The sequence below is a fragment of the Podarcis cretensis genome (genome assembly GCF_951804945.1).
Source record: "Podarcis cretensis genome assembly, chromosome: 7".
Classification (NCBI taxonomy): Eukaryota; Metazoa; Chordata; class Lepidosauria; order Squamata; family Lacertidae; genus Podarcis; species Podarcis cretensis.
In genome coordinates this window covers 69,591,605-69,613,057 of record NC_137176.1, presented here as the reverse complement: position 1 = coordinate 69,613,057, position 21,453 = coordinate 69,591,605, and the positions used below count along the sequence as shown (strand labels likewise).

The following is a 21,453-nucleotide window of genomic DNA, read 5'->3' as shown; positions in this document are numbered from 1 at the left end:
ATTTATGTATTATATTTAAATACGTTTTATAGGTGGCTCGCAAAACAGATACAACAATAAAAATACAACATAAAGCAATAAACTTTATTAAAAGTAAACAACAACAACAAAACGTATTTTAAAATGAGGCCAGACAATGAGATGCATGTTATTTAAAGGGCTTGGAAGACCACAAAGATGGTGCCAGGCAACCATTCCGGGAAGCAGAGTGTTACCAACAAAAATTGTTTGATGGCGACATTCAGAGGTGTGTTTGAAAAGATGATGATCAGGACTGAGTAGGTGCCCTTCTGGTAACTAAATCCCAAGCCATTTAGGGCTCTTAAAGTTAAAACCAACATTTTAAATTGGACCAGGAGATGGACTAAGAGCTGGAGTAGCTGACAAAACTTAGGCATAATATTCCCAATATATAACTGCCCTGTCCCCGTTAATAATCTTGCGGCTCTGTTCTGGACCAGGTAATGATGAGTTTTTGAAGAAGTGAAAGTCCTGCGACACCTTAAAGAAAAACTCCTGTGAATTTTCACAGGCTATGCTATAGTCTATAGCTGCAGCTTTTAAAGTTAGATCACTGTGAAACTCTGCTTACACAGTGCTTGTAAAAGCTCTTCTAAACTTTTTTAAAAATCAGAATTTATGATTAACCCTTTGACATGTAAAATCCTTCATTTAGGGTTTTCAGAATACTCCAAAAATTCAATTAAAATGATTAAAAGCCTGTTTTTGAAGAGTGGAGAAAGTTGCTGCATTCCCATTATAGTACTGCTTGCTTACAAATTTTGGCTCTTCACCATATTCCTCTAAGACTGCTATCCTATGCATGGGAGTAAGCTCTTTTGAACTCCGGGGCTTACTTCTGGCTAGGATGTAAAGCACAGTGGACATTTACTTAAGAAAAGCTCTTTTACTAGCTGCAGTGCATCCTTTGAATTGCTGTGAACAAGCTGAAGGAGCTACCATCAAAGGAAGCGAAGAGATATCCAGTCCTGTAAGATTTTTATGTGGTTTTATTGTGTATATATGATTGTTGTAAACTGCTTTGATATTTTTATGAAATTGTGGTATACGAGTATTTTCTTGGTCACTTTCTCAGCACCTTCCTCTTTAGCCTGGAATCCCTGATTAGCCAAGGTAACTGGTCCTGCACCCAAGTAACTGTTTCAGCCTCTCCCTCCTTTGGAATTTGTGCACAACAGTAGTCTTATTTCCTCATTCACTCCTGTCAGAGAGAGGGAAAAATGCTGATTACGATGTCTTCCTGAATTCTACAATAGTGTAGGTGAACAGCTTTCTTATTAAAATACTTAGGACCAAGCACTTAAAATGTATTCTTTTAAAAGGTTGGGGGTGTTGTAAGGATAAAACTTCCTTCTACATATATTTTTGCTGTTGCCAGGAATTTTCGGAACTGTTTTATCTCTAATCCATACAAGGGGCCAAATACACCTAGAGCTGCTTTTTTGCTTAAGGCATTTCAAAGACGAATAGCTCAAAATCTATTTAAAAATCTGTTTAAATTCATTTCTAAACTGGAGAGCTAGGAAAAATGTTTGTTTTGCAGACTCCATCACTCACTGTACTTTATATATACAGTACACATCTCCTCATGCTTATAACCCTTATAAAGTTTTGGGTTTTTTAAGAAAAGAAAAGCACACAAACTTTTTTTTTTAAAGAAACTCCAAGTATTTTGGGTGCTTTGGGGTTTATTTTTGTAGAATCTTATACCACTGAGTGGTAGCTCAGGAGCAATTTGTGAAAGTCTTTTCACCAAACAGAACATAAGACATCACCGGTTGGTCAAGTCAGGATATCGCAAAGGGGTGGTTTGCTATGGACCCCGGGGAAGGCTCCAATGGGCTTGGGAGGTTGTGTTCTGACCCAGAGGAACTCGATGCTGAGGAGCCTAGAGAGACCCAAAGTGTGTGTGTATGTGGGGGGGGGATTTCCCTCAACTTGCTGTCATGCCCTGTCAATCAGAGTGGAGAGCTGTGAGCTCCATGGTTTTCAAGAGTCCTGTTCTGAAGCTCTTACTGTGCCTATTGCCCCGACCACCCTACCTTTGGAGTCAGATACAGGGTCTGCTCCTGTCTCTCCAGAGGGGGATGCTGTGCTTGACCCCTCCGCCTCTCTGGAAGTGGGAACAGCGCCCCCATCACCCAGTTCCCGGAGACAGCTTTCAAGGGGCAGTGCTAAATTGCTGTGCTACGTTGTGCCTAACAGGAAAGCAAGGGATGTGTTGTTGGATCAGCTTCTTTGCTTGTGCCCTTGTATACCTATGCCTTTGAGCAGAGATGTGTATGGCCTGCTGTGCCTTTGACTGGTGATTTGCATATGTCTGGTACTGATTGAGCATTAAAGCTTCTGGAAACAAACAGCACCTGGGGTGGTGTGCCTAATCCAGGGGGAGGCAGGACAAATTTTTTCTATCTGTGCTCTTGTTGAGTACAGAGATTAAGAGTGAGCTTGCAGTTTTAAAATTTAGCAGAATTTAACAGGGTTTTCTATCTTCCATTTCCAGCAAAGCAAAGAGAATGAAGTTTCTGGACTCATCTTCTTGGTTAGCAGAGATAAGAAGGGAGTTGATTTCAAAGTGGTGCCCACTGCTAGGCTGTTTTCTTTCTAGCTCCCTCTACCAATATTTTGTACCTGATTCAGTTTAATTCTTGTTTAGCAGAATATCTGAAACGCATTATTCAGTAGCTCTGTCAGCCTGTTTGCTTGCCATATATATATATATATATATATATATATATATATATATATATATATATATTAAAGAATGCTTTGTTTCCATTGATCTGTTTTTGGACACTGGTTGTATATCTGCTTCCCAGCCATGTCAGGGAATCTATGTGGCATGGCAGATTGGAGCCACGTCACAGGCAAGCTCAGTTGTTTGTTTTGGGCTGAGCTATATTGGTTTTCACTCTTCCTGTGCAGAAGCCCAATGAGTGAAGCAGGGAGGGGAACGGGATAAAGTGGGTGGGTGGGCAGGATCCTTTCCTCCAACACCCCAGGGACAACAATCAGGTGTCGACTTCGAAGGGGCTCCTTTGAAGGCACACTGTCAGCACCAGCTGAATAATTGGCCCAGAATGAACTGGGCAGGGAATTTGCTTCTGCATCCAATCCCAGTGGGGCGTAATTGTTCTCTGTCTGAGTTTGTCACTTGCAAATGAACAATTGGAAGCTTGATTTAAGCTCCTGATTTATCCTTCAGAGTCACGAGTTTACCTGGTCCACATTCGATTTCCCATGTGACACCTGGTGAGGGAAAAGTAGGTGTGGTTTGGGGAAAATGGCCTTTGGGATCAGTGCCTAATTAGGCCTGCAGAGTGGAGGTTACCCGCCTCTGGAGTAAAGCTTCTCACACTATATTAAGAATTTAAAGAAAAAGGTCCAGTACACTTCAGGTTACATACGCTTCAGGTTACAGACTCCGCTAACCCAGAAATAGTACCTCGGGTTAAGAACTTTGCTTCAGGATGAGAACAGAAATTGTGCTCCAGCGGCATGGCGGCAGCAGGAGGCCCCATTAGCTAAAATGGTGCTTCAGGTTAAGAACGGACCTCCGGAACGAATTAAGTACTTAACCTGAGGTACCACTGTATAGTAAGAACCTTGAAGATCAATCTACTTGTCCTGAATTGCAAATGGCAGCTGATTTGAAAATGGAGTTGTAAGCAAGCCCTAATACAAGGCACCTCATAAAACGGTGAATTTTGGTGTGATTGCAGCAGATGCTGATTGGGCAAAAATTACTAACCACTACAATGATTTGCTGTGATAATCTGCACTGATTGAGCGAACTAATTACATTATCCATCTGTTGTACTGAACAAAAAGAAATTGTAGCATTGAACCTGAAATAACGACTGCAATGTGGATCCTTTCTTAGACCTTGTCTTTGTTTAAATTACTTGTCAAATTTAGCTGCCTTTTTCTCTTAAGTTGGGGAATGATTGAAAATTGCATTTATTTATTTATTCAGGGCCACCCATGTGCCTGGTGCTTTACAAATAACAGTTATGACAGGCCTGTGTCCCAAGGGGTTTACACATTAAAATAGCTATAAGGAAACAAAACAGAAAAGGGGGGAAATGGAGGAATGGGTAGGCAGGAGAAGAATATACAATTATTTCAATTACATGTACTTTGGCTTAGTGACAATAAGGTATAAGGACATGCTGTATAGATATAAATTCCATAATAAATAAAATTTTAAATTGGCTCCCTTGCTTTCATGCTTGAGAGTAAGAAAACTATTTTAACAAGTTCCACTAGAAAGATCTTTGCTTTCTAATCCAGGCTCAGGTAGCTTGCTAATAAGCCATCAGCTGAAAACTGTTTCCAGTATTTCTAATTAAATGACTTCCCCAAGGATTCTAAATTCTTCAATGGAAACAAAGTTTTGATAGCACTGAGCTACTTTTTTCTGCTAGTATGATTAAGGACCATAAGTTCCTAAACCTTAAATGTACCTGAAGGCTTGCACGTACTTCTTGACAGCACCCTGGTACTCTTGTTCTGTGACAGGTTTGTCTTCTATTAGTGTTGTATAATCACTTGTCAGAAATATCGCTTTCAAACCTGCCAGGCTGATTACTGTTTGAAGAGGCAGCTAATCAAATGGTATTCACAACATTAATTAAAATATCAGTGACCTACCTTTTCTTACACATTTTAATTTATTAGGTAACCAATGAGTTGCATTTTATGTGTTATCATTTCCAGAGAGAGGAGGAGAATCCATGTGTGAATATCCTTTTGTGAGCCTGTTGAATTTCCCCCTCTCTTCTTCTCAAGCTCATGAATTTGTGTACATTGGTCTAGTTTACACATAATGCCAAGCCATAGTTTGTTTTCTGGAAACAAAACCATGATGTGAAGACATGGTTTGTTGTTAGGCTTATGAACTATGGGTTGGCATTATGTCCAAACCCAGCAGCTTTGCTTTAAAGCTATGATTTGTTTGGCCACTCACTTGGAGTGGGCATGGCTTACTTTCATTCTCCAACAGGTGATTACTGGTGACAGATTAGAGCAGTTAGATAGAAATCAGTGAGCACCTGCAGTGGGGCAATTAGTTTTTCTATAGTGAGATAGTAATGTCCTGTCTGAGTAATGCCCAGTCCAAATCTTGCTCTATCATATTTCCTAATGATTCCAGCTCAGAATTATTTTCATAACATTTAACTGTTAGAAGTTGGAAACTATTCAAGTTGAAGCCTGTTTTTTTTCGTGGGGGCGGTGTAGGGTGGGGAGAGTGAGGAACTGAATAACAGCTCTTAGCTCTTCTGCCATATTGCTGCAATCAGTTTGAACCCCTTTCACAGCTTCCTGCTGTGGGGCATGTGGCTTTGTTGCATTTCTAACGATAATCTACATAGAAGAATTGTGGGTTCCTAGGTTACACTCCAGTACTCCACAGGAAATGCGGTAGAAGTCCCATTTAATAGAAAGGAAGAAGCAAAGGTGGCGTATTGATGCTTAGCATGCGTAGAGTACTTTGCTTGCGTGTTCAAGCATTCCAGGTAGAGGAGGAGGTTGCTGTGCCTGACAAAGTCCCATGATGCTTCTACTATCCATATTGGCTCTACTATGGCTAGGAAATGGGCACCATGTCATGTGTGAGGATTAGATGTCTACCTGATCCCTGCAAGTCACATAGCATATAGGTAGATTTCCCACGGAAACATACCCGTGGTTGTTTAGAAGCTTTAATGCTTCAAATCTGCTGTACTAATTAACCGTAATCATGAGAGCCCAATAGCATGTAAACAGCAATCGTCCCAGGACTTCAATGGACAGAAAGCCCCCCCTCCAACTGCTCCTGGGAACTGTTTGAGATTGGCAGCTGCTGGTAGGGCCTGGAATAGCAGAATCTAAGAGCTGCCTTGAAACTGTCTCTCATAATTTAGCTTGAATTTTAGTCTTTGCAGCTCCAAGTAATACTTTGAGCCAAGCTTGGAGACAAATATATGTGCACAATAAACCAACTAGTCTATGCCAGCACCAATGATTTCCATGTAGCAGTAATAAAGACCACATAGTTAAAAGTGCTGTGAACAATTATGATGTGGAGGGAGGAGAGGAGAAGGATTGACTATGAAAACTTCACTACCTTGCTTTTAAAAAGTAGGTTGGAAATTTACTGATAGTTATTTTGGGTCAGAGTTTAATAATGACCTTTTCAGCAGCAGTATTGCCATTCCTTTGATCTTGCAGAGGTGTTTACCTGTGTACCATCTCGGGCAAGCTTCCTAGCCTAGCATGAACCAGCCACAAAAGGTAAGGATCAAGTGCACAGGTAGTTGATCAAATCCTAAGGGCCTTGTCTGCACCCTTAAGCAATGACAAAAGCTCAGCCAAGCAAATCAGACTGCTGGAGGCCACGGCCATCTCCTGCCTAGGATTTACAGTTAATGAGCCATTTACATTGGAAGTGAATGTGACCCATTTTATCTGCTAAGTTCAGACATACAGTACATAATATGGCCAAAGATCTGCCTACAGCCATCACACACTCCAGGAGCATGACCAGTGATTAAAAAATGCCCTTAAATTGCCTTAGTATGTACATTCAGATTGGCTGCTGCACTTCCCACTGATTTAAACTGGCCATATATGGACATATCCAATATGCATCTGTCAGAAAATGCAGAATTAAGGTGTAGGCATGCATGAGTAGTTTCCTATTGTGCAGATGCAAATACCGTATTTTTTGCTCTATAAGACTCACTTTTTCCCTCCTAAAAAGTCAGGGGAAATGTGTGTGCGTCTTATGGAGCGAATCCAGGCTGCGCAGCTATCCCAGAAGCCAGAATAGCAAGAGGGATCGCTGCTTTCGCTGCGCAGCTGTTCTGGCTTCTGGGATTAAGAATATTTTTTTTCTTGTTTTCATCCTCCAAAAACTAGGTGCGTCTTGTTGTCTGGTGCGTCTTATAGAGCGAAAAATACGGTAAATAGCCCACCATGCAAATAAATAGCTCACCATAGATTGCCATAATATTATTGATGTAATTTAGAACATGTACACAGTACTCAAGTGAGGTAGCTATTACAGAAGTACTGATCTTTGTTCACTGTAAACTTACCTTCAGGTGGTACAACTGCATTGTCATAACCCTGTGCAGATTTCCCTTTGCTTCTCTGACCCCCATTCCCCTCTGTTGTGTTTTCCTTGTCTAGGTTCCATATACAAACTTTCAGCAGGGATCTGTTTTGTTTACTTTTGTTAAGGGCTGATACATTGTTAACATCACTGTTTGTTGCTTATGCATTGAGCCAAAGTAGATATATTCCTGAAATAATGTTGGTTACCTCCTTTAAGTTTTAATGTCTCATTGGAGAACAGGGATTCCAGTATGTGGGTAAGGGGCACGACTGCCTTTTTATAAAAAACAAAAACCCTAAAGCTATTTAAGGGGTTACCAAGGTTAACAAACCATCACTCTACAACATTTTGAACCGTATTTAGTATGACCTTAATATTTACACACAAGCTGTATTTTATATGGCTATTGAAATCTAAGGGTTTGAATTAATAAAGAAGAAACCCTTGCAGTTTTAAAAAGCATATACAGATGTTTCTTAAATGTGGTAAATCTGTTGCTTTAAAAGATGTATGAACTTATATAGAAAATTGCTCTTGCATGTCTTGGCAGTTTGTTAAAAACTGCGAACTTTTAAAGCTAACTAGTGTTTTGATAGATTATGTTCAAGGTCACCTTTTGTTTAAATGATGTTTTGTTTGCTGTAATTAAACCATGCCAGGTGTATTGGAAACAGGAGGTTTGGCTAATTCAGAGTAAATGAGAACAAAATACAAGGTCATTATTTGTCTCCAGTGAGCTTCCAAATGAATGTTGCACATGGAACTATTTATAATACATTTTACATGGTCAAGGATTGCTTGGAGTTGCTGTCCAGGACTTCCAAATTAAACTACTCACAGATTTTTATAAGCATACCTGTAAAAATGATGTTCTTGTATCTCTTCCTGAACATAAGCTGGAGACCATGTAGTTTTCAGCCATATCTAAATGGGTAATAATCATAATAGCAGTTTACTAAAACATGCACTTGTATTGCATTAAAACATTCTTTCAGATAAGATGCTGTAATTCCCACCCTCTGCCTTCAGCTAATAATCTTTGAAATTTTAGTTCACTCAAGTTAGGTGAATGAACTAAGTTAAAGCAATGTTTAAATTGATATAATTGAGTATAACTTTGACATGGAAATGACAGTGCAGTAAGTTCATCCCAAATAATTTAGTTCTAGCACATTACTTGAGGGACGCGGGTGGCGCTGTGGGTTAAACCACAGAGCCTAGGACTTGACGATCAGAAGGTCAGCGGTTCGAATCCCCGTGACGGGGTGAGCTCCCGTTGCTCAGTCCCTGCTCCTGCCAACCTAGCAGTTTGAAAGCACGTCAAAGTGCAAGTAGATAAATAGGTACCTCTCCGGAAGGAAGGTAAATGGCGTTTCCATGCACTGTTCTGGTTCTCCAGAAGCGGCTTAGTCATGCTGGCCACATGACCCGGAAGCTGTACGCCGGCTCCCTCGGCCAATAAAGCGAGATGAGCGCCGCAACCCCAGAGTCGGTCACGACTGGACCTAATGGTCAGGGGTCCCTTTACCTTTACTAGCACATTACTTGAGAACATGGCCTCTGTTATATGTTGCTATATTAATAACTTCTTAGAGAACAAGAACAACCCAGTTAAAGTTCAAAAATTGACAGTTCAGTTCTAAAAGCTCAATTAGTTTCAGGCCACAAATAGCAAATCTGTAACAGATAAAACTTTCGGCACATCATCTTGTTGGGTGGCTCGTTAAATGTATATAATATCAGTGTGTGTGAAAATTTTAATCAATACATATGTGTGCCATTTGAAAATAATAAAATGAATTTGAAAAAGTGTAACAAGTCTACAAAGTAAGACACAGACTTGTTAACTCCCTTCTAGTGAAACCACATTCCTTTTGAAGCTATAAATATTTGTCAATTGTAGCTTGACCTTTAAGAGTGGCAAAAGTCATCTGACATAAAAGCAGCCATGGTGTGTATATATTGGGGTAATGTGAGTTGATTAACTTGTCAGATTTTTGTCATTGGCTAGCTTCCACAACCATGCTTTGGCCCTATAGTTTTTTAGATTTCATCTTTAGCAAAATGATAATAACTTCAATAGTATATAGCGCTCTGAGAATTTGTTCTAGAAGGGGTATCACATGCTTTTTAAATGTATGGACATAAGTTTATGGGTAAACAAAGATTGACAATATTTTATTTCAAACATAGTCGTATCTGAGTGGGATCAGAGACAAGGATGATTGGTAGCACACTGCCAGGTGGACTCCGGTTTGGAATAGAGACAATAACAAAACAATTTTTTATGACTGAGAGATATGAAAGTTTGACCTTGACAAATGAGGAAACTGCAAAAGTTTGTGCAAGAACATCTGCTATTGCCCTGCCCTAAAGCTTACAGCAGAAGCCCAGCTGTGTCCCATTGAGTGTTCCTGGCACCCAATGTACCTGCAGGACCTTGGAGAGCTCCCACTTTGTGATTAGTTCTCTCCGCAGGTACTTTAGTGGGGTGGGAGAGCTGAAAATAATGCCAAAATATTTCACATCTGGAAACCAATGCAACACTTTGGTTCCAGATAGTACATGGGTAGACAAGTCTAAAAAGCCTGGGACACAAATTTTCACAGCCCTCTAGCAGCTATGGTGACTCATTTAACAAAAGTAATGTAATTTGCATTAACTCTGGAAGTTTATACTTGATTTAGACCAAACTAAGCCTCCTAGAGCAAAATAAACACCAGAATTAACCCCCCCCCCCAATATTATAGAACCACAGAACCATAGAATGGTAGAGTTGGAAGGGACCCCCAAAGGTCATCTACTCCAACCCCTGCAAATATGACCATAAAACCTTCATCCCCCCTTATTTGATTTAACAGCATCAAACATGATAGAAAAGAAAATACTCAGAGTGTACTTCATGTACACTCATGTAAAACAGCCCGCCAGCATTCCAGACTGTTGTAAGTGTTATAATACTTAAGATACACATAAGCAACACATAAAAACATTATCAGCAAATGATAGGTAGAGAAGACATAGCTGTGACCAATTTTGCCAAAAAATAAATAATTTCAGAAATAAGAAACAGTTATGTCAGGATAGTAGGCAGCACCTTTAGAAAACATTTTGCTTTATAAAATTATTTTAAAAATCATGAATGAAAATAATTCATAAAGATTGTCTGCAAACTGTGTTTATAGTTGAGTGGTCTGCTGCTCTGTACCTTCTTAGCTGTCACTTCTGCTATGAATAATATACAAATTTCTTCGTGAACTGTTTTTCGTCCTTGGAGCTACTTATGAGCACTAATTTTGGAGAGGATGTCTAAATGCTGTTGGTGGGGGGTAGGATCCAAAGCTGTAGCATCTCTCTGATATAGTTTGCTTCTCTTGCTTGATACTGGCAAAGAGTGTCTTTCTTTGTTTCCATAGAACTAGCTTGTTTAGCCTCTTGGATTATCAATCCTATTTTTTGTAGCTACAATTGCTTATCTTCAGAGTTGTGGATGCTTCCCATTTAGTTTTGATTTCACCATTCTTTTCAAAAGCCCATCACTAGCTACTAATAAATGCAATGAAATTAAAAATGATCCTTCTAATAGATTATAATTGCCTCAGCAACGATGCTTAAATAAATAGAATTCAAAATGCTTGCATGCACAAGTTCTGTTTAACATGGCTATGTGTTAGTTCCATCTTTCACATATTACTATATTTATTTTTATTTCAGGAGAGATTAATGTATTAAAGGTGTTTCGCTGGTAGGTAAGGATGTAATATTATCCCGCCTGCATGATTCGTATGTTTTTTTCCCTTCCAAATTTGGCTGCAGGGTATTTTCTTAAAGGTCATTGGAAGGGTGAACAGCAGAGATGAAATTATACCGCTCTTCATGTTTACATTTATTATACAGTGTTAGGAGTGGGGCAACCTGGAAAAATCACTTCATTTGGATTTCCTCATAACTTCCTAAGCCACTTGTTGGTTCGTTCAGCTGGTGGGAATTGTAGAGAACCATGCTGAATTGTCAGCAGTTTATTCCTTTGCTGTGTTTTTGAATGCCATTAACTATATGTATCATTCTGCAGCAAGAACAATGTTGCTGAAGACAAAATACAGTGGGTTTTTGTTTTTTTAGGAAAAAGTAAGTTCAGAGCTGATTCTTGCCTGGGATTTCCATGGCTTGCTGTATCACAATACTGCATTCTTCAGCAACGGTTGGCTAGCTCCCATTTTATGCTGTTGCAAGCAAGTTAAAGGATCATAAGAAATAATTTTCTGTTATAGAATCATTCTGTAGCGAACTTCCGGGTTAGCGCGATCGGCTAATGGCGGATTCCCTCCGAGCTCCGGAGGGAATCGGCTCTGCTGCAGACGGGTCTCATCGCGACGGCGACGCGGGGACCCTTAGAAACCGCAGGCGCGGAAGCCTGCGGACTTGGTGACTCGGTGGGCACCTCAAGCGCCCCCCCGACCCACAAAGAGCCTTTTTAAAGGCTACGGAGAGGGTACGGAGAGTGGCGTGGTGCTGTGAGTAGACCGCTACTGCAGTGGAGCGAAGCCGCGAGCCATGGCCGGAGAGCGCTGACTTTTTCCCCTGAAATTTGGACTTGAAATAACCCGTGAGTAGAATGGAATTTGGACTTTAAAATTTTTACCTTTAAATTCGGTACGACCGGGGGATGTGCTAAAGGGAAGTCCGCACCCCCTCTATTTACAAAAGATTTAAAGCAAGGATCGGAGAACTAAGGTGGAGAGATCTTTTTTTTTGGTACGAGTTAAAAGACATTAATTCCACGAATTTGACAGAAGAAGATTTGTGCTGGAGGGTAAGAGTTGAACTTTAGAAGCTTTTGTCTAACCCCCCCCCCGACCCGGGAGTGCCCCTGTGTGTGAGCTGGAGGAAAAGGAACAAGGAGTTTGACAGCTGTCAAAGGAGCTGTCAAACGGGCAGTTAAAGTTAAAAATTTTTATTGTTTAACATCTCTCTGGACTAAATTTGCTATATTTGAATTAAAGTGCTTGGGAACAAAGTAGTTACAAATAACAAGCAACAGATTGTTGGGAAAGGACTATTAAGTAACTAGAATCCCCCTAGGGGAAACTTTGAAACATTACAATGGCTACAGATGGAAAATTACAGGCAGAGATAGAAAGAATGTTTCTTCTCGTGGGAATACTGCAAGAGCAAAGCATGGCTATGAACAAACAACTTATAACCTTGAACTCTAAAACAAGCAACCCTGCTGAATGCATAAAGGATCTGACTGAAACAAAATCTGCAGCTGAACCAGAGGAGACTTTTTTGGAACTGGAGGAGAGGGAAGAAGGAGTTAAGAAACTACAGGAGAGTACCAATCTGAAGCCTATATTGCTAGAACATAAAGAAGAAGATCTTGGGATTACCAATCTGCGAAAGATGCGAAAGTGGAAAGAGGAAGCCCATGGAACACTTGGAATACTGGAATTTAAAAGAAACAAGAAATATGATTGGGGCTTCCTCTTTGAGTTTGGGAGATCAGTTGGCTTGTTGCAGCAGCTGTTACCAAGTATTTTGGATGGAAGAAAATTTGATGAGACTGTGCCAGAGCTCCTTCGAGAACTGAGGACCAACAAAGAGGGCAACAAAACCGGCAGAGAGAGACTGACAGAGATTTGAAGGCCTCTGATGTGAGGAATCCAGGCTAAGAATTGTTTTGTGGACATTTATTTGGGAAGGGACAGAAACCGGGGTAGGGAGGGAGGGGAGAACAGAGTTTTAAAACTTTTATGACTTTTGTGTTTGGCTATTATGACCTACATTCAATATAAAAAGGGGGAAATTCGTGGAAGGGAATTTGGGTCGACCTTAGAAAAGGACTTAATATTTATAAGAAAATTGGACAAGTAAAATTTGGCCAAGTAATAAGAATTAATTTTAAAAATAACAATAATATGTTAAAGAAGAGAGATAAGAACCTGCTGAGCTAATTATTGGATTTGGGATGTATGAAGGGGGGGTGGGGGGAAGTCAGGGAGTGGGGTTAAGAAAGTAAGGTTATGAAATTATACATGTTTTGTTTTTGTTTTCATCTGTGTGTGTTTTTAAAATGTGAAAACCCAATAAAAATTATTTAAAAAAAAAATAGAATCATTCTGTAGCACCATTTATTCAGAGAAGTTTCCTGTTTTGCTACAGTTGTGTCAAATAACAACCAGCTGGTGATCTTTGCCATTAATAATCTTGATTGGCTGAATGAAGTGCTCTAGCTGCATTTGTCAATTTGGTAGGCCTCACATAGAAGGAAGTTTGTGAAGTCTGAGATGGAAAGTGAAGGTGAAACACAAGGAGAAACTTATGATTTCATAGGGTGAGTCTCATTTCACACAAACAACAATCAGCATGGAGGCTGCTTTGCATTAATTCCACATGGCAGCTTTGCCACACCTCAGTCTGTAATACATATATTTCTCCATACATATTGCATAACTATCTAGAGGAATCCTTTGCAGCAGGGCGCTGGCTCCTAGGGTCCAAGCCCTATTGGTGCCACCTATATTTTTGGGGTAGGGACTGGGCTCCCCATGCCCCAAAAGCATGGAGCCAAAGAGCAAAGCAGAGTGTGGCATGCTTCCAGGGCCCGGCTCCTTCTCCTCCTCCTGCTGTGGAGGGGAAGGAGGGTTGAAGCAGCCTCCTGTCAGTGGTGGCGCCAGGAGGAGGTGGAGGAGGAGCTGCTGGCCATTGAGCTGCACAGCTGCCATGCTCAGTTCTGACTCCAGCTCCTCCCAATGTCCCAAACATGTTGTCTCTCCCCCCCCCCCCATCATCTTCGCAAGCTGGTACCTTGGCTCAACAGCTCAACGGCTCATGTATGGCAACATGAACACAAATGGTTAGCCACGTGGAGCAGCTGTCCTATGCGGTTTGTTATGGAATTAGCCTATGAAAGAGAGCTAAGAAAGACTCAGCAACAACATGTCACATATGAATCAAGCCAGATGATTATAAAAAAGATGATGAATGCATAATGTGGAACTTAGGAAGCTGCCTTATGACTATGCCTTATGACTATGCCTATTAGCAGCTTGTAGGAGCTTTGAAGGGTATTGGGCCAAAGTCTTTCCTATCAGTTGCTGTTTATCTTTTAAAGTGGAGATGCCAGCAGTTAATCTCGGGACTTTCTGTATGTAAATCATGTCCTGTATCATTGAGCTACATTGCCGCCCCAAGTGTTGAGGCCTGCATTTTAGTCTTCAGAGAGTTTGAGAGTTTGCTCTAACAAAAGAACTCAGAGAAAGATTATTAGGGTATATCTTACTTGTTTTGCATACAGATAAATTGATTTCTAATACAATTAGGCTGCTTTTTGGCCGACGAGGTCAAAAGGCCTTTGTCAGGTCTATGAAGGCAATGTCCAGTGTCCAAGCATTTCTGCTCTTGGCATTCCATGGAAGTTGTTCCAGCCATGGCAGCCACCTTTTTTCTTGTAGAGGGTCACAATGCTGGAACTGCACACACCTCCGTGGCCTCCACTTGTTAGGTCTGGGCGATATCAGTTTTTCAACATCACAGTGCATTCTGCACCTGGTGAAACTGCCCCAGCTCTCACCTCAGGAACTGAGGCAGTTTCACCTACGTGCTCATGGGCTGGGACAACGCAACTTGTTTACGCAGCTCAGTTGGGGATTGGGAAGGTTCCACCTCCCCAGCTGATACAGCCCCAGTGCTCCCCCTGCTCACGGGCAGAGCATCGGGGCTCCTTTAACTGCTCTCTGTGGGGAGTACCAACACGTTCCCCTCAGCTTAGCAGTTTCACGGAGCCCCCACTCCACCACTGGCTCACGGGAGCCAGAACCAATCTGTGGGCTCCTTTAACTGCTTGGCTGAGGTAAGGGCAGCTTTACACTCCTCAGTATAGCAGTTTAAAGATGCAGAGGGAGGAACAAGCTGTATCGGCGCCTCGCTGATACAGCTTGTTTCTCCCTCTGCATCATATGAGGGCAGAGTGCGATGGCACATAGAAAACATATCAGCCGTCAGATCTCAGTATTTACCTTATTAGAGGGTTCTACGTATATTGCAAGTAAAATTCTGCATTCAAATAAATGTGGGATCTCTCTCTCTCTCTTTGAATGTTACTTTCTATACACAATACGCGGAGGTGTGAAAGAACTATACAGCCTTGACACTCATCCCAGCTCTTACTTTGGGGAGAAACTATGTTGGTTCACGTTCAACGGTAATTTGTACATATGATCATTGTCATTTGAAATACACAGCAGTAGGAAATGCGCAGGTCAGCAGGGATTTCTGAATCTCTGAGCCAGGCGTAAGCAGATTACTTGATGTCTTAACTAAATGTACAGGCACAGCCTCAGAAAAGCAGATGAACAAATTAAGTTGGAGGAGAAATGGATTCCAAAGAACAGCTCTCTTATGAGTTTATAGGAAACAAGATTTACCAAGATGGACTGTGAACTAGGCTGAGTAAGCCGTTTTTGTTTACAGTGGCATTCAACAGGGGAAGATAGTACATAGTATTCTGCCAAAGGCCCTGTTCTCACAGCATTCTTTCTTTGTGTTTTTCAATTTATGCATTTTATATTTGATTTGTTTTCTTTCCTCATCTCCAATGACACCAGTTCATGACTGTCCTGCTGCCATAACCCATACTGGGGATGACTGGTGAGGAAGGAATTTGCTTGTTTCTGGGTTTGTGTAGACCTGGCCTTGTTGTTATAGGAGTCATGTACATTGGAGCTTCTCCTCCTTCATACCATCCAACTTCTGACTACTTGGATTGTGCCAATATTCTACCCTTGGGACATCTAGATTAAACAAGGTCTAGAACTGAAGGAAAAGAATGTGTTTGGAAGCTGTTCCTTGGTGCAGTTTTCTATGTGCTCCCAGCACAGACAGAAACAGACACATAAAGAACACTCTTGGTTTAATATATGCAGTTGTTGTAAGATCTGTAATTCACGATGTATTTCTACACAACCTTTTGATGCAGAACTGAAGAGCCTCCTGGTTCAACCTGTTCTGTTCCTGTCATTTTAACTGTTGTGTCAAGCTCCTTTTGCTGCTTTATTGCCATAGACAGATAGCTGCCTTTTTGTTTCTATAGCAACTGTAAATAGGCTAAATCACTCCTCAGGTTCTAATATCATTTTCAGACTGGTGAATGATGCTCAGTTTGCCTCACACACTGTGGAGTTGAATAATTAAAGCTGAAAAACAGAGGAGTGGGTGCATACTTGCCTTTTTCCAAGGACTCACATCTCAGAAGATGCCTCCGTTTCCCCCAGACAGCTGTTTGAAGTTTCCCAAGTGGTAGACACAGTTTGGTGACTTGATGGAATAGTGCTTGAACATGAGCTGTATTTTGCCCGAGGAAGGGTTTGATACTGTGAAATACCCAAGATCTAGATAGCCTGAGTTTGTGATGAAGGTGGATACGGTGGTCCCTCTGGATGAAAAGGTGAAGAGGGTTTGCTTTTTGTTTTGGAGCTTTGAGGTTCTCTATGGCTGTTTTAGGAAGGTGAAAGATGAGTCATCCTTAATCAGGTGCTTGAAAGCTAAAAATAGAGGCAAAGGTAATTCTTAGTGTAGAAGCAGAGCATCTTTCCTTTCCTTTTCCTTTTGTTTGTCAGTTCTGAAAGCTTTGGACCTATTTCTCTAAAAGGTAGACATGAGCTGTTTTCTGCACATTTCATGTCCTGGGGCGGGGGCATGAAACTGTTAAGTTGGGAAGGTATGAGTTTTGCCAGATTAAAATTTTAAAAAAGAAATAAAATCACTTGAAGAGGAGAATTGGGTTTTTCCCCCCAGTGTTGCTCATCTGTAGTCTAGTACTGAAAATATTGAACAGGGGAGATCCAAGTTTAAGTCCTTGCTGTGACATGATCCTTGTTCCCAGCTTTTCCCTACAATACCTACTTGAGAACATTATCACCCAGTGCTACAGCTGAAAGTGGACAATGGAAGTGATCTAGTCCAATCCTCTGTTCAGTCCAGAAATCTTGGAACTGCAACATCTCATACAGATGACCCCCCCCCCCAGCCTTTGCTTAAATACCTCCAACTAAGGCATTTGCTAGCAGGGTCATCACTGCGGGCCATATGAATGCCTAATAACAAGTCAGACTATTGGGCAATGGCCAACTAGAAATGGCTTCTCAAATTCTCAGACAAACCTTTCCTAGCCTGCTACCTGAGAGCCTTTTGACTTGATATGCCTGAGATGGAACCACGAACTGTTGTCTTGTCATCCTCTGAGCTGTGTCCACATTAAGTTCATCGTCAGTCTAGGGATGGACAGGTCAGTCTACTTCCTGTCTATGTCAATTTCACATTCATAAGCCCATTCCATCCCATTTCCATATTAATCTATTAAAAATTCCTATTTAAATGTTATTTTAATACAAAATACTTATTCAGATATGTATTTTGCCTCAGTATATGCATTTGTAAACATACTTTACCCTAAAACATGCATTTTGGTACTTTTTTGAGCTAAGAATTATATTCTAAAATTCAGAGAACTGTGAAATCCAAAAAATGTTTTGAGCCATATATTAGTGTGGGAGGCGTGAATTAGATTGCTTAAAAGTGTCAACCAAATCAAATTCTTTTTCATCCCTAGCTGCAAGTAATCTTCCATAGTTCCAGTTACAGATAGGTAGCCGTGTTGGTCTGCCATAGTCAAAACAAAATAAAAAAATTCCTTCCAGTAGCACCTTAAAAGACCAACTAAGTTAGTTCTTGGTATGAGCTTTCGTGTGCATGCACACTTCTTCAGATATCGTATCTGAAGAAGTGTGCATGCACACAAAAGCTCATACCAAGAACTAACTTAGTTGGTCTTTAAGGTGCTACTGGAAGGAATTTTTTTATTTTGTTTTGCAAGTAATCTGTATATGTTGATGATTCCCTCCCCCCATCACTTACTGTATGGTGGATTCTTGGGGAGAAATGCATTCTGTCCCTGTGTTGGGAGACCCCTAATTGCTTGCTTTTGTGCAAGATCCAAAAGTGGCAGGAGAGGAATATTTCTTCTTCTTCTTCCTTTAAAACATCCACAATCATTTTGAAAGAATAGCGTACACACACACACACACACACAGAGAGAGAGAGAGAGAGAGAGAGAGAGAGAGAGAGAGAGAGAGAATGAAATGACGGGGGTGCATATGAGAGGGGTGTTGCAGTCAGTTATCTAGGTAGGGCATAAACCTACCTCCTGTTCAGTTTTATATACTTGCAGTAAACCTTTATAACTTTATCAGTATATCAATTCATGAGCAATAATGCTACAGGAAAATGTAGATATTTATGTTCTCTTCATTTTTATATTCTTACGATTCATGCTTTTATGTAGAAAAACAAAAACTGGCTTTGCCTGTATTACATTTGTTTCAGCTGAGTATTATTCCTGCCCCATCCTTCCAAGTAACTAATGTATCTACAGAATTTAATCTAAAGGAGCTAATCAAACAAAGTGATGTTTTGTACTTCATTGAATAAGTTGTCAGATAGAATATGCCGCGTTCAAAGAATTAATTCTAAATAAAGCATCACAATTACCAGCTGATGAGAGCTTGTGAATGGATTGCTCATTTGGGTTTATGTCAGAGGCAAATATAACAGATAATAATGGTATTATAATTCTGGATTTGGAACCCTTCCCCCACAACCCTATATGTAAATGGCTATCCCAACATATATTATATTTTAATGAAAGAATTGTGCTAAAATGTTAAATACTATTGTTTTCATTTAGCAACAGTTGCAAGCAGTGCATTCTTACCTTGTCCCATGGAAATTATTGTATAAGCTGGTTGAGGGGTTATTTTATAACAACAGTTTTAATTCTTAATTCAAAACCATAGTTTAGCATTTTCTTCACCTTATGCATCCTCTGTTCTTGTTGCCCATTAAAATACCAAATAAGCAATCAAATGTGCAGTGTGAAACAAGATGAATAGGTGCCATTCTGCTGACCATAAAGGTAAAGGTAAAGGTAAAGGTACCCCTGCCCGTACGGGCCAGTCTTGACAGACTCTGGGGTTGTGCGCCCATCTCACTTAAGAGGCCAGGGGCCAGCGCTGTCCGGAGACACTTCCGGGTCACGTGGCCAGCGTGACATCGCTGCTCTGGCCAGAGCCAGAGCCAGAGCCGCACACGGAAACGCTGTTTACCTTCCCGCTGGTAAGCGGTCCCTATTTATCTACTTGCACCCGGAGGTGCTTTCGAACTGCTAGGTTGGCAGGCGCTGGGACCGAGCAGCGGGAGCGCACCCCGCCGCAGGGATTCGAACCGCCGACCTTTCGATCGGCAAGCCCTAGGCGCTGAGGCTTTAACCCACAGTGCCACCTGCGTCCCTCTGCTGACCATAGGCAGAATTAAAATTTGTAACATACCAGTGTGTGATGAGAATTGTAACATAGCACAGAATTGGGAAGGGAAGAGGCATACCAGGTGCAGCACTGGGGGCATTTTGCCATCCTGAAGTCATTTGGAAATCAGCATCAAGTGAGTCATTTATAAGTAGGCACCCATGAAAATTAGTGAGGCCAAAGAAAGATTGGGCTCCTTAGGCAGTCGGAGGATGAACTTGGGCTGTACACAATGACTGCATATCTGGATTTGAATTTCTGCTCTACCCATAAGCTTTTTTTTCTGAAGGAAAATGGACTTATTTATTATTCTTTCAGCCACTGAGCTCTCTGGGTGGTGAACAAAATAGAGAATAAGACTATAATCTAGAAACATATAATCAAGTCAATAAAAACGCAAGAAGATACAATAGAAACAGAAGTCATCAGAAGCCATAGACCTTGTCCCACTGAAGTGTAATGCTTGTAGCTATGTTGTATTCCCTAGCATAGCTTAGCTTTGTAGTTGACTAGCTTGTTCCCTGTTCTGCTTACGGAGTCCATACACTTGGAACCATCACTGTTACTCCTGTCCTCTCCATGTCTTGTTGGCCTGCTCACCATCCCCTCTCATCTCATCCCCTGCCTTTCTTTCATCCTTCCTACTCCTTCCATTTAACTGTCTTTGCTGCTGTACTCACCCCTCCATCTCATCTGTTCATTTCCCTCTATCCTTCGCCCTCATCTTTTGTGCTTAAAAAGATCCAGGAGTAGTAGACTGACCTGTGTAGGCATCTGGAATATTTGTTACAGAAGATCATATTCTAAGGGACCACCAGTGGCTTTCTGTATAAAGTGCAGTTAACAAACAATATGTGGATAACATTGCCTAAATTAAGTTTTGTTTTCCTAGACCCTTCTGAAATTGGCAGATTTTAAACTGTGCTGATTTTTCCTACTTCCTTATAAGTCAAGATTTGTCATAGTAACTAAGATACATTTGTATATTCAAATAGTTTTCAGAAGAACTTGAGAGAGATCTCCAGCAAGCATTCCTTGTTAGGATGAGGTAGATTTACTGTAACAATTTTTGTTAACCATTTTTGGAGATGAGCATTTTGTGCTTTTAAAATCAAACTTCTGTTGTTCACAGCTAAAGCACTGATGTAACCTAATGCTCATCTATGGTTGTTGGTTCACTTATTCCACATTCAGAATGTGGAGAAAGATTTTGAATCTCCTGAATGACCAACCAGGAGGGAGAAAACATGCCAATTGGGCATGTTTCTCTGCTGGACTCCTGGATGGAGGATAGAGAGGGCTGTATGAGTGTGTGAAGAAACTAGCCTGCTGACAGTAGCAAAATGTACATGTTTCTCTGCCCGTTTTGTTTCTCTGGCCCTGCCCACCACATGGCACGTGGCTCTTGGAAGGTCGCCCAGGAGGGAATGATGCTCTTGGACTGCAAAAGGTGACTCATCCCTGCCCTAAAGCTTTCTTTTGAAGAAAGCCTTATTAGACATTTTTGAACATATCTGAGACAAAATTATTTGCTTTCAGCTCAACTTCAGGTGTTGACAGCTGAATGCTGAGGTAGCAACTGGTCTGGAATTTCAAACAAACTTTAACAGTATTAAGAAATGCAACATAGAACAGGAATTTTAGCCACCTATTTCAGAATACTCTGTTCCGTAAGCATTACTATTTCTCTGTTGATCTATAATATTATTGACACCCCTCCATTTTATGTTTGAGAAACTTAACAACTCTTGAATTTCTACTTGGAGAAATAACAGTATAGTAGTAAACTATAATTTTGAAAATTATACAGTGACAACTTTATGCTGAGCCAAGTTAACTTGATGATGCATTGAAATACAGTCTCCATAATGCAAGGCTTGCTTGCTTAGTTATTTCTAACTATTAATCTCCTAAGTGTGTGCTAACTGAGCTGTAAATCTGGAAGTCACTGGTTTGAATCTCTCTTTATTA

General features: G+C 40.8%; 1 protein-coding gene across 1 annotated transcript in view; it reads left to right on the top strand.

The window, feature by feature from the left end:
• STK3 (serine/threonine kinase 3) overlaps nucleotides 1–21,453 on the top strand; it is a 116,492-nt gene that overhangs the window by 81,308 nt on the left and 13,731 nt on the right. The gene's annotated exons all lie outside the window — the stretch shown is intronic.